Source organism: Symsagittifera roscoffensis, chromosome 4 (genome assembly GCF_963678635.1).
Source record: "Symsagittifera roscoffensis chromosome 4, txSymRosc1.1, whole genome shotgun sequence".
In the NCBI taxonomy this organism is placed as follows: domain Eukaryota; kingdom Metazoa; phylum Xenacoelomorpha; order Acoela; family Convolutidae; genus Symsagittifera; species Symsagittifera roscoffensis.
This window is the reverse complement of record NC_087065.1, coordinates 73,718,869-73,731,800: the sequence shown is the minus strand read 5'-3', so window position 1 is coordinate 73,731,800 and position 12,932 is coordinate 73,718,869.

The window sequence follows — 12,932 nt, the reverse complement described above, 5'->3', positions numbered from 1 at the left end:
TTCCGTTCAGTGTATCAACAATCTGCTGATAATAGAGTAGGATTTGTTGACGATTGGATCCCTTTAGGTAATAACTTCCGCACCTTACGAAGACGTGACTATAATTGTTCGCAACTGATACTATAAATCTTAGATGCCAAATCCCTCGGCCTCCAACGCCATCGTAGGTTGGACTAAGCAAAAAATTTGTTTCACGATTGCCTAACCAATCAATTTGAATCAAATGGCAACTTAAAAGAAAGGAATTAATCATCGATTTGTATCCAGAACTTTTTTTTGCATTCCGCAAAGTACTGTTCCCAATGAAAAAGATATTCAACTGTAAAAAAAAAGATATGATTACTTTTATAAATTTAAACAACAATCTGTAAGGTATCCTTTTTTAGCGCTTTTTTGAACATCTGATTTGTTCAAAGCATCGCCAAAATTAGTAATTCAAGGCTAAAAATAATGTTAAAAGCATTTCATGCAAAAAACAAGTGAGAAAAAAGGATACAATTTGCCTCTGGTGTTAGTGGTAGTCAACAAACCATGTTAGTTTAGTAGTAGTGAAACTTCAAGATTTCTTAGAAAAATTGAAAAAAATATAGTTGATGGGACAGTAAAACATATTCAAAACCTTATACATCCCTCACTTGGCGTTTGTGTTAGTTAACAGACTATCTTACACTTTGACTGGTAAAATCTTATAATTTCAAAAAAAAAATGCAGAGAGGGAAAAGCTGCAATGAAGCAAGCTTTTCAGCATTTAAAAGTAACTCAAATATGTGAACTGATTTGGCAATGAAACTAGTTATTCACTAAATGCAAAAATTTTGAAAAAAAACTTGGAGAGATAACGGCAGCGTAATACGAAGAGGTTTAGACTTGAAGCTTGACTTTAAAAAGTCCTTTTTTCAAAGGAGCGCTGAAGTTAGTTTTTCAAGGCTAAAAATGCATATTTGATGGGAAAATAAAACGTAGTCAAAACCTTATACAACCTGCACTTGTCATTTCTGTTATTTAGCAAACTATGTTATACTTCGACTGGTGGAGGTGTTTGACTTCAAAAATGAAAGCCTTGTTGTAATTTAATCATATTCAATTTTATTGTTTCTTCCAAAAGAAGCAGAGAGGGAAAAACTATGATGAAGTAAACTTTTAGCATTGAAAAGTAACTCAAAATTGTCAATTGATTTAGCAATTAACCTCAAATTTCATTGATTGCAAAAGACTTTTAAAAATTAACTTGGAGTGATGAACGACAGCATAATTATAATTAGGTTTGTAATGACGCTTGGCTTTAAAAAAGGTTTATAATTGAATCTTTACCTAAAAAGATGTTTTTTTTTCCAAAAAACCGCTGAAGTCAGTACTTCGAGGCTGCAACAAATATATTAGATGTGACAGTAAAAAATAATGAAATTCTTATAGATCCTGCACATGGTGTTTGTGTTAGTCAAAAAACTATGTTACACTTCGACTGGTAGAGGAGTTTAAGTGTTCAAAAAATAGAAAGACTTGTTGTGCTAAAATCATATTGAGTTTTTTGTTTGTTCCAAGAAAATGCGGAGAGGGAGAAATTGTTACGAACAATTTTTCAGCATTGAAGAGAACTCAAATTTAACAATTGATTCAGCAATGAATCTGGAATTTTCGATTGCAAAAGATTCAAAAACACAACTTCAAGGAATAAAAAGCAGCATAATTATAAATAGGTTTAAATTAGAAGGTCGACCTAAAACAGATCTCTTTTTTTTCAAACAAGAACTTGAAGTATTACTTCAAGAATTTAAAAATCTTACAATTTAAAGTTGTTTCAATTAGGACAAAAACCATATCACCTTTTTAAAAAGTTTAAAATGAGAACAGTCAACTTTCATGGAAACACTCAACACAAATGAAAAGAATGGAAACAATTGAAAGATTTTTTTTGCAAATAGTTACTGCTTCCGAAGCAACAAACTCAATCAAATTAGATTTAATTAAGATGAAAATCATTATAGTAGATTAGGAGATTATATTGTTTCACCAAGCTACTAGAGATCTTCCTCGTTTCCTCGTTTTTCCTCGTTTTCTTTATGCATCAAGAAAACGAGGAAGAACGGCAAGACAACTTTCAGTAGACATTTTTATGCATGCTTGTTTTTTGAAGATACTGATGTCTACTAATTCAGTTTTTGATGCTGTTTCCACCTGGAGGAAATACTTCAACCTTAGCTCGGGAGTATCACAGATATTCTGATATGACATCAAAAATTTTATTGAAAGGAAATTTCAATTCGCTATCACTGAACGCCACGAAGTACTGAATCTGTTCATTCGTTTTTACCCCGCAATCCATAAGCGAAGCGTAAATATTTGGCACCGCAGAATTTCTCGCACAGCAAGCTGAGTCGAAGAGCATAGCTGCCTCGAAGCATATTGAGAAAATTTTGCAATTTTTGTATAGAATACTTGCTGCTTGGACTAATGTTGATTCAATTACATCTCCATTAAATAACTTCTCGATCCATTTCAGATTTTTTACTGACCATTTCTATGTACAAAAAAACAATGCTGTCTGATTCTAGTTCAGCGTTTAGCAAATATCGAAGTTGTAGAAATCTATGGCAAATTAATTGATTGAAGTCATGGCTATAGGAAGCCATTTTTCCTAAAAATGAGTGCGCTGATTCAAACGCCATCGCAGAGTAAACAAACAATGCACCAAAACTTCTAATATGATCACCTAAATGACGCAAACTGTGGATGTTGATAGCCTCGCACTTAACGGAATTAAGACCGTTCACTGCATTGTCAGAAAAACTTTAAAGCAGCTTCTCAGCAAGATCAACATGATCACCTCCACTGGATTTGAGCAGAAGTCAAACTCCGAAAGAAAGCTTTAGCTAATTTTCACACACCAAAGGGTCGGACGGAAGTTTTTCATGAAAAAGGATTGGTGAAAAAAAGAAAAGATATTTAAAATACTCGTTTGCTTTGAAGCAAACTTGGTACAACTAACTCTCTCTGAGCTGAAAAGAGTCACACATTTGATTGACCTTTTTTGGTTCTTTTTCGAAATTACTTTGTAGAGTCGTGACAGGAGACCAGCAAAGACACCCAACAAAACAAAGTGCATATTATCCACTGTTGCAGCCAACGGCAGACCTAAAAAACCATGAAAAAAAAAACGTTTCAGACAAAACAGTCTTCTAATGAACAGCTAGCAAAACGATCTAATTTAAACTGAACAAATGAGTATGAATTGAAAGATTTTGTAAATCGATATATTCATAACAATTACTAGTTAGGAAAAACTGAGAGCCCACTATAATAATTACTTTCAATGAGAACGGAAAAAGCACTTCTTCTTTTGCAGCCAACGACATTTAATTTTGAATTCCGGATTCTCGCCTGATGTTCAACTTCTTGCACATAGATTTCGTTCAATTCCGTTTCATGGATTCTGAATTCCAATTAACGAACAACTCCTCTGGCTTTAATTTTGGTTGGGTAGTAGCAGTGACTGCGCCCTATAGTAAAACCCGGATGGGTACAATAAGTAAATCATAGAAGCCATTATGGTGGTACATGTTCAAAATATCTGGCTTAGCCATGAGATCGGCCACTAAAAGAACAACTCTTAAGTTCAAAACTTTTCTGTTTCGTTTGGCAAACTCTCAAACACTTTGCGATCACATACTACTTCAACCTTGCCAAATTTTTATGCCACAGAATATTTCTTTTTCCTAACAACAAACCAGCTAGTGCAATATTTTTCTTCACCATTGGTAACCTTGGAGGCAACTGTAGTACCCCGAGCCAAATTGGGTACATTTGGTGGCCGGGGTTTGAGTTTACAAAAGTTGCTCCATCTGTTGAAAGAACTAGATCTAAAATTATTTCATCGGAGCCACTTGATTCTGATAACTTACATACTGGAAAATCATAGTAACCATTTACATTTCTTGATTTATATTTTAAGTTTCGTTTGATATTTCTCGAGACAATTTCCTTCAACAGAAAGTCTAATTTCAGAATATAAAAGTTATTGCATGACTTATCAAGGTCTGACTTAGATGTAAGATCTTCTAAGTACTTCTTCGCATTGCTTATCAAAATGTAACCAGAATTGAGCATTTTTGGCTGAGGCAGAACATAGTTCAATAACTGACAGAGATCATATATTGCGTTATCTGACAGTTTATAAAAAAATGCATATGATCGAATTAAAATTGCAACGTTGTTTTTGCTACAAGTTGAGTTCGTATTAAAAGGAATGCTCCATTGGAACAAGGTTTTTTCGTTAGGTACAATATAAAAATCTAATTCGTTTGTCGGAAGACAAAGTATTTCAGCTTGGGGAAGCGGAGAACTGGTGACTTGACGTCGAAATCTTGGAGGAAACTGAGTTCGTCTGAAATCGAAAACTCCGACTCCAATATTTCTTTTCGTTTTGGTTCTTTCGGGCTCCCCCAGCTTGTTTCCGCAATCGCGAGATAGAAACAGCTCTTTATTTGGACCTTCCTAGACAGGAACTGATGTGGAACTAATGCTACGTAACGCACTGTACATGACAAAAGATCCAACTAACTCGTTATACTGCTTGAGTTTTTATTTAATTGTAAGCCTCCGGCATTTTTTTGCCACTATTAAGTTTGAGTGTTTCTGCATTTATTTCAATCTCAGGCTCTATAGCTTTTTGAGAAAATTCTTTTTTTCTACTTGTTGGGTTTGCCAGTCAGTGTCATATTTTGGGGCAGATGGAGACAAGTTAATCAAACTCGCTTCAAATGGAGCGTCTTCTGTTAGTCTCTACGCATGTTGGACATTTACATTCGGAAACGTCAAAAATTCAAGACCATATTTAACAAAATTTTTTTCATTGGTTCGTATAGGCTTTAAGACTTGGATTCGAACGACAAAAGTATCCAAACTCGAGAATTTGTACTCACAGTTGGGTTCGCAGTCAGAGTTATTGAACAATTCCCAGCATCAAAAACAATTGCGAAGCGTCACTAATTTTACGAATTATTGAAAGATCACTAGCATCATTTTCAATAGGCCACAGAACACCTTTCGGATCATCGGTGAGAACATTTTTGTTTTTCAATGTTGCTGTCCGTATATACGCAAGTCTGTATCAACCGTAGTTATCTTGATCGATTTTGAGTTGACTACCGAGTTTTTTAGAGGCATCCGTCAAAACTTCGTAACAGTTTTTCCACAAAATTTCATCTTTAATGCGCTTACTGCGTTCTGATTGAAGGCGACTAGCAACTTAAGCTGGTCGACCACCTGTTTCAATAAATTCCTTTACAATTCGTGCATCACACTGAGCTAATATACCTCAGGTTACTTTTTTTCTCAATTTCGACAGTCATTACAATTCATCTACAAAAAAGGAGCATAAATACAGCTGTTGAAAAAACAGCTTAAAGCAAAAACACCTTCGGAAAAACTCACACAAACATTTTAAGTCAGGAGCACAAAAACTGCCGTTGTATACATCTGACTCCCATTCTATGGTTTTTTGATTATGATCTATGAAATAAGTATTTTACCATCAGAAAACTTCACAAGTATTTTGAAATAGGATCATAAAAATTGCCGCTAAAAAATCCGACACCCATTCTATGGTAACTTAATCTTGAACGATGAAATTAGTATTTCACCCTCAGTAAACTTTTCTAGGATTTTAAGTTGGGAGCAATCCCCTCCTCCGACTTGCCTGTCAATTAATATGTAAACATTAATATAAAATGTAAACCAATCAATTTGAATCAAATGGCAACTTAAATGAAAGGAATTAATCATCGATTTGTATCCAGAACTTTTTTTGCATTCCGCAAATTACTGTTCCCAATGAACAAGATATTCAACTGTAAAAAAAAAGATATGATTACTTTTATAAATTTAAATCACAATCTGTAAGGTATCCTTTTTTTAGCGCTATTTGAACATCTGATTTGTTCGAAGCATCGCCAAAATTAGTAATTCAAGGCTAAAAATAATGTTAAAAGCATTTCATGCAAAAAACAAGTGAGAAAAAAGGATACAACCTGCCTTTGGTGTTGGTGGTAGTCAACAAACCATGTTAGTTTAGTAGTAGTGAAGCTTCAAGTTTTCTTAGAAAAATTGAAAAAAATACAAATGATTGGACAGTAAAACATATTCAAAACCTTATACATCCCTCACTTGGCGTTTGTGTCAGTTAACAGACTATCCTACATTTCGACTGGTAAAATCTTATAATTTCAAAACAAAATGCAGAGAAGGAAAAGCTGCAATGAAGCAAGCTTTTCAGCATTTAAAAGTAACTCAAATATGTGAATTGATTTGGCAATGAAACTAGTTATTCACTTAATGCAAAAATTTCGAAAAAAAACTTTGAGAGATAACGGCAGCGTAATACGAAGAGGTTTAGACTTGAAGCTTGACTTTAAAAAGTCCTTTTTCAAAGGAGCGCTGAAGTTAGTTTTTCAAGGCTAAAAAATTTATATTTGATGGGAAAATAAAACGTAGTCAAAACCTTATACATCCTGCACTTGTCATTTGTGTTAGTTAGCAAACTATGTTATACTTCGACTGGTGGAGTTGTTTGACTTCAAAAAATGAAAGCCTTGTTGTAATTTAATCATATTCAATTTTATTGTTTCCTCCAAAAGAAGCAGAGAGGGAAAAACTATGATGAAGTAAACTTTTAGCATTGAAAATTAACTCAAAATTGTCAATTGATTTAGCAATTAACCTCAAATTTCATTGATTGCAAAAGATTTTCAAAAAATAACTTGGGGCGATGAACGACAGCATAATTATAATTAGGTTTGTAATGACGCTTGGCTTTAAAAAAGTTTTATAATTGAATCTTTACCTTAAAAGGTGTTTTTTTTCAAAAAACCGCTGAAGTCAGTACTTCAAGGCTGCAACAAATATATTAGATGTGACAGTAAAAAATAATCAAATTCTTATAGATCCTGCACATGGTGTTTGTGTTAGTCAAAAAACTATGTTACACTTCGACTGGTAGGGGAGTTTAAGTTCAAAAAAGAGAAAGACTTGTTGTGGTATAATCATATTGAGTTTTTTTTTTTTGTTCCAAGAAAATGCGGAGAGGGAAAAATTGTTACGAAAAATTTTTCAGCATTGAAGGGAACTCAAATTTAACAATTGATTCAGCAATGAATCTGGAATTTTTGATTGCAAAAGATTCAAAAACACAATTTGAAGGGATAAACAGCAGCATAATTTTAAATAGGTTTAAATTAGAAGGTCGACTTAAAGAAGATCTCTTTTCTTTTCAAACAAGAGCTTGAAGTATTACTTCAAGAATTTAAAAATCATAAAATTTAAAGTTGTTTCAATTAGGTCAAAAACCATATCACATTTTTAAAAAGTTTAAAATGAGAACAGTCAACTTTCATGGAAACACTCAACTCAAATGAAAAGAATGGAGTCAATTGAAAGATTTTTTTGCAAATAGTTACTGCTTCCGAAGCAACATGCTCAATCAAATTAGATTTAATTAAGATGAAAATCATTATAGTAGATTAGAAAATTAAATTGTTTCACCAAGCTACTAGAGATCTTCCTCGTTTCCTCGTTTTTCCTCGTTTTCTTTATGCATCAAGAAAACGAGGAAGAACGGCAAGACAACTTTCAGTAGACATTTTTATGCATGCTTGTTTTTTGAAGATACTGATGTCTATTAATTCAGTTTTTGATGCTGTTTCCACCTGGAGGAATTACTTCAACCTTAGCTCGGGAGTATCACAGATATTCTGATATGACATCAAAAATTTTTTTGAAAGGAAATTTCAATTCGCTATCACTGAACGCCACGAAGTACTGAATCTGTTCATTCGTTTTTACCCCGCAATCCATTAGCGAAGCGTAAATATTTGGCACCGCAGAATTTCTCGCACAGCAAGTTGAGTCGAAGAGCATAGCTACCTCGAAGCAGATTGAGAAAATTTTGCAATTTTTGTATAGAATACTTGCTGCTTGGACTAATTTTGATTCAATTACATCTCTATTAAATAACTTCTCGATCCATTTCAGATTTTTTACTGACCATTTCTGTGTACAAAAAAAACAATGCTGTCTGATTCTAATTCAGCGTTTAGCAAATATCGAAGTTCTAGATATCTACGGCAAATTAATTGATTGAAGTCATGGCTATCAGAAGCCATTTTTCCTAACGCCATCGCAGAGTAAACAAACAAAGCACCAAAACTTCTAAATGATCACCTAAATGACGCAAGCTGTCCATGTTGATAGCCTCGCACTTAACGGAATTAAGAACGTTCACTGTTTTGTCAGAAAAACTTTAAAGCAGCGTCTCAGCAAGATCAACATGATCACCTCCACTGGATTTGAGCAGAAGTCAAACTCCGAAAGAAAACTTTAGCTAATTTTCACACACCAAAGGGTCGGACGGAAGTTTTTCATGAAAAAGGATTGGTGAAAAAAAGAAAAGAAATTTAAAATACTTGTTTGCTTTGAAGCGAACTTGGTACAACTAACTCTCTCTGAGCTGACAAGAGTCACACATTTGATCGACCTTTTTTGGTTCTTTTTCGAAATTTCTTTGTAGAGTCGTGACAGGAGACCAGTAAAGACACCCAACAAAACACAGTGCATATTATCCACTGTTGCATCCAACGGCAGACCTAAAAACCGAAGAAAAAAAACGTTTCAGACAAAACAGTCTTCTAATGAACAGCTAGCAAAACGATCTAATTTAAACTGAACAAATCAGTATGAATTGAAAGATTTTGAAAATCGATATATTCATAACAATTACTAGTTAAGAAAAACTGAGAGCCCACAAAACAATAGTTACTTTCAATTAGAACGGAAAAAGCACTCCTTCTTTTGCAGCCAACGACATTTAATTTTGAATTCCGGATTCTCGCCTGATGTTCAGCTTCTTGCACATAGATTTCGTTCAATTCCGTTTCATGGATTCTGAATTCCATTTTACGAACATCTCCTCTAGTTTTAATTTTGGTTGGGTAGTAGCAGTGACTGCGCCCCATAGTAAAACCCGGATGGGTACAATAAGTAAACCATAGAAGCCATTATGGTGGTACATGTTCAAAATATCTGGCTTAGCCAGGAGATCGGCCACTAAAAGAACAACTCTTAACTTCAAAACTTTTCTGTTTCGTTTTCTGATAACTTACTAACTGGAAAATCACAGTAGACATTTACATTTCTTGATTTACATTTTAAGTTTCATTTGGTTTTTCTCGAGACAATTTCCTTCAACAGAAAGTCTAATTTCAGAATATAAAAGTTATTGCACGACTTATCAAGGTCTGACTTAGATGTAAGATCTTCTAAGTGCTTCTTCGCATTGCTTATCAAATTGTAACCAGAATTGAGCATTTTTGGCTGAGGCAGAACATAGTTCAATAACTGACAGAGATCATATATTGCGGTATCTGACAGTTTAAAAAAAACTTGCATATGATCGAATTCAAATTGCAACGTTGTTTTTGCTACAAGTTGAGTTCGTATTAAAAGGAATGCTCCATTGGAACACGATTTTTTCGTTAGGTACAATATAAGAATTTTCAAAAATCTAATTCGTTTGACGGAAGACAAAGTATTTCAGCTTGGGGAAGCGGAGAACTGGTGACTTGACGTCGAAAACTTGGAGGAAACTGAGTTCGTCTGAAATCGAAAACTCCGACTCCAAAATTTCTTTTTGTTTTGGTTTTTTTCGGGCTCCCCCAGCTTGTTTCCGCAATCGCGAGAATGAAACAGCTCTTTATTTGGGCCTTCCTAGACAGGAACTGATGTGGAACTAATGCTACGTAACGCACTGTACATGACAAAAGATCCAACCAACTCGTTATACTGCTTGAGTTTTTTTTTAATTGTAAGCCTCCGGCATTTTTTGCCACTATTAAGTTTGAGTGTTTCTGCATTTATTTCAATCTCAGGCTCTATAGCTTTTTGAGAAAATTCTTTTTTTTCTACTTGTTGGGTTTGACAGTCAGTGTCATATTTTGAGGCAGATGGAGACAAGTTAATCAAACTCGCTTCAAATGGAGCGTCTTCTGTTAGTCTCTACGCATGTTGGACATTTACATTCGGAAACGTCAAAAATTCAAGACCATATTTAACAAAAATTTTTTCATTGGTTCGTATAGGCTTTAAGACTTGGATTCGTACGACAAAAGTATCCAAACTCGAGAATTTGTACTCACAGTTGGGTTCGCAGTCAGAGTTATTGAACTTAACAGGTCCCAGCATCAAAAACAATTGCGAAGCGTCACTGATTTTACGAATTATTGAAAGATCACGAGCATCATTTGCAATAAGCCGCAGAAAAACCTTTCGGATCATCGGTGAGAACAGTTTTACTTTTCAATGTTGCTGTCCGTATATACACAAGTATGTATCAACCGTAGTTTTCTTGATCAATTTTGAGTTGACTACCGAGTTTTTTAGAGGCATCCGTCAACACTTCGTAAGAGTTTTTCCACAAAATTTCATCTTTCATGCACTTACTGCGTTCTGATTGAAGGCGACTAGCAACTTAAGCTGGTCGACCACCTGTTTCAATGAATTCCTCTACAATTCGTGCATCACACTGAGCTAGTATACCTCAGGTTAGTTTTTTCTCAATTTCGACAGGAATAAAAATTCATCTACAAAAAAGGAGCATGAATACAGCTGTTGAAAAAACAGCTTAAAGCAAAAACACCTTCGGAAAAACTCACACAAACATTTTAAGTTAGGAGCACAAAAACTGCCGTTGTACACATCTGACTCCCGTTCTATGGTGTTTTAATTATGATCTATGAAATAAGTATTTTACCAAGTATTGAAATAGGATCATAAAAATTGCCGCTAAAAAAGCTGACACCCATTCTATGGTAACTTAATCTTTGCGATGAAATTAGTATTTCACCCTCAGTAAACTTTTCTAGGATTTTTAGTTAGGAGCACAAAAACTGCTGTTGAAAACACCTGACTCAGGTTCTATGGTGGCTTGAGTATGAACGATGAAATTTATCATTTAACCTGCAGAAATAGTCACGAGCATTTTAAAAATAAGATCATGAAAACTAAGAAGTCTGACACCCACTTATGGTAACATGAAGCTGGACAATGAAACTAGTATTTCACCTTCAAAAAATTCTTGAACCATTTGAAATAAGAGTATAAAAACTGCCCCTGAAAAACATGACACCCATTTTATGCTAGCTTAATTGTCAAAAAGAAACTAGTGTTTCAACTTCAGAAAGTTCTCAAGCATTTTCAGTTGGGAGCAAAAAATTGTCGTTAAAAAACCATGACACCCATTTTATCGAGGCTTGAAAATGAACTATGAAATAGGTATTTCACCTTCGGAAAACTCCACAGGAGCATGAAAATTGTTTTTGAATAAGCCTGACTCCCATTCTAATAGTGTTTTTACGGAGGTCTCCCAACTCTATAGCATAAAAGTTGAGAAGTTCTCTCTGAATATGCTGCTAATCATCGTTTTTAAGGCCAAGCTTAGTAGCAAAACTCAAAACATCGAGATTTTTTTAACCCACGCTGCTCAAACAAAAACTAGTTTTTAGAGTTTAACCGAATGATAAAAAAAGTCGGACCAAAAATTTATGCATAAAAATGGAATGAGTTTGAAAAAAAAGATTTACTTAACTTGTAGCATAATAGATTTTTCTTTTTTTTATTTTTTGATTCAAGTTGAATCGATTGGTAATGCTTCTTTATTTTCCTCAATCAAAAACATTAAGTTCTATTTTAGCTAATGCGGTCATACGGTCAGTACATTTAACTATGCGTTTTAAGTACTTAAAAAAGTAAGCAACCAGCAAGTCATTTTATGACAAAGTTTATCTATCCAAAACAATAAAAATATCTTACGCACCCTCGTGCGGCTTAGATAACATTTTTAAAATCTGATACTTCAAGCGCAATTGAAGCCAATTTACCTATAAGTTTGTTTCTTACTTTGGACGCATCAAATTAAATCTACTCGGCGGTTTCGTCTTTTCAAGTTTCCCATTTTTTTTCTGCGTATTAGTTTCCTTCAACCAAAACTCAATATTGGAAGTATTCATTTCCTTTTAGTTTTAATTCGCAGTTTTTTTTGAAATTATACAATATTTCAGAAAACGACCCTGCAAACTTTTCGGATAAATTTTCCCAAAAAAAGCGCATTTCCAATTCTACAAAAAAAGGAAACCTACGGAAAATTCTGCATTTGCAATTCTACGGAAAAATACATCGCTCCTTTCATAAATGACTTTGACTGAATGTAACAGAAAAAGTAACAATTTTCATCTTGTACATGGTCGCTTTTTCTTGTCATAGTTACGGAATGGAATAAGACCAATTTTTCCAGATTTTCTTCTTCCTTCCTAGCGGCGATTTGAAGTTTTAAACCATACAAATCTTTCAACAAAGTTTGCAATTCACAAAAAGATTTGCATTTTTTAAATGAGCTACTTTTTTTAGTAATCAAAAAATATTTAATTCACACATTTAAACTTAAAGTAATAACCTTCTTTCCTAGCCCACTGCAATCAGTCTGCTTTATTTGATGTTGTTCAGAAAATAATTTCTGTCCAAAAAAAATCCAACAGAAATTTTGAACAAATATAGTTGCTAAGCTAATAGAATATCTCTGAAACAAACATTTCATAAGATATGAAAACAAGACTGCTCGTATCGTTCGAGTCAAAGCCTGAAACGTTCCGACTCTTCCTTAACGACCAAGGTACAAAAAACAGTACTTCTACATCTTGAACTTAAATTATTGTGGTTGAATCTGATTGGCTAAAAAAGCCATCAAATCTGAACAACATGGTAAGAAAATTCAAAAAACATTTTAAGCAGATGAAAATAGTTTGCCAAAATAACCAAAAAAACCTTTGGTTCTGTTGAAGTCATTTCACTGAATTTTTCTATTCTGGACGAAGTCTTACAAGTGACTTGAA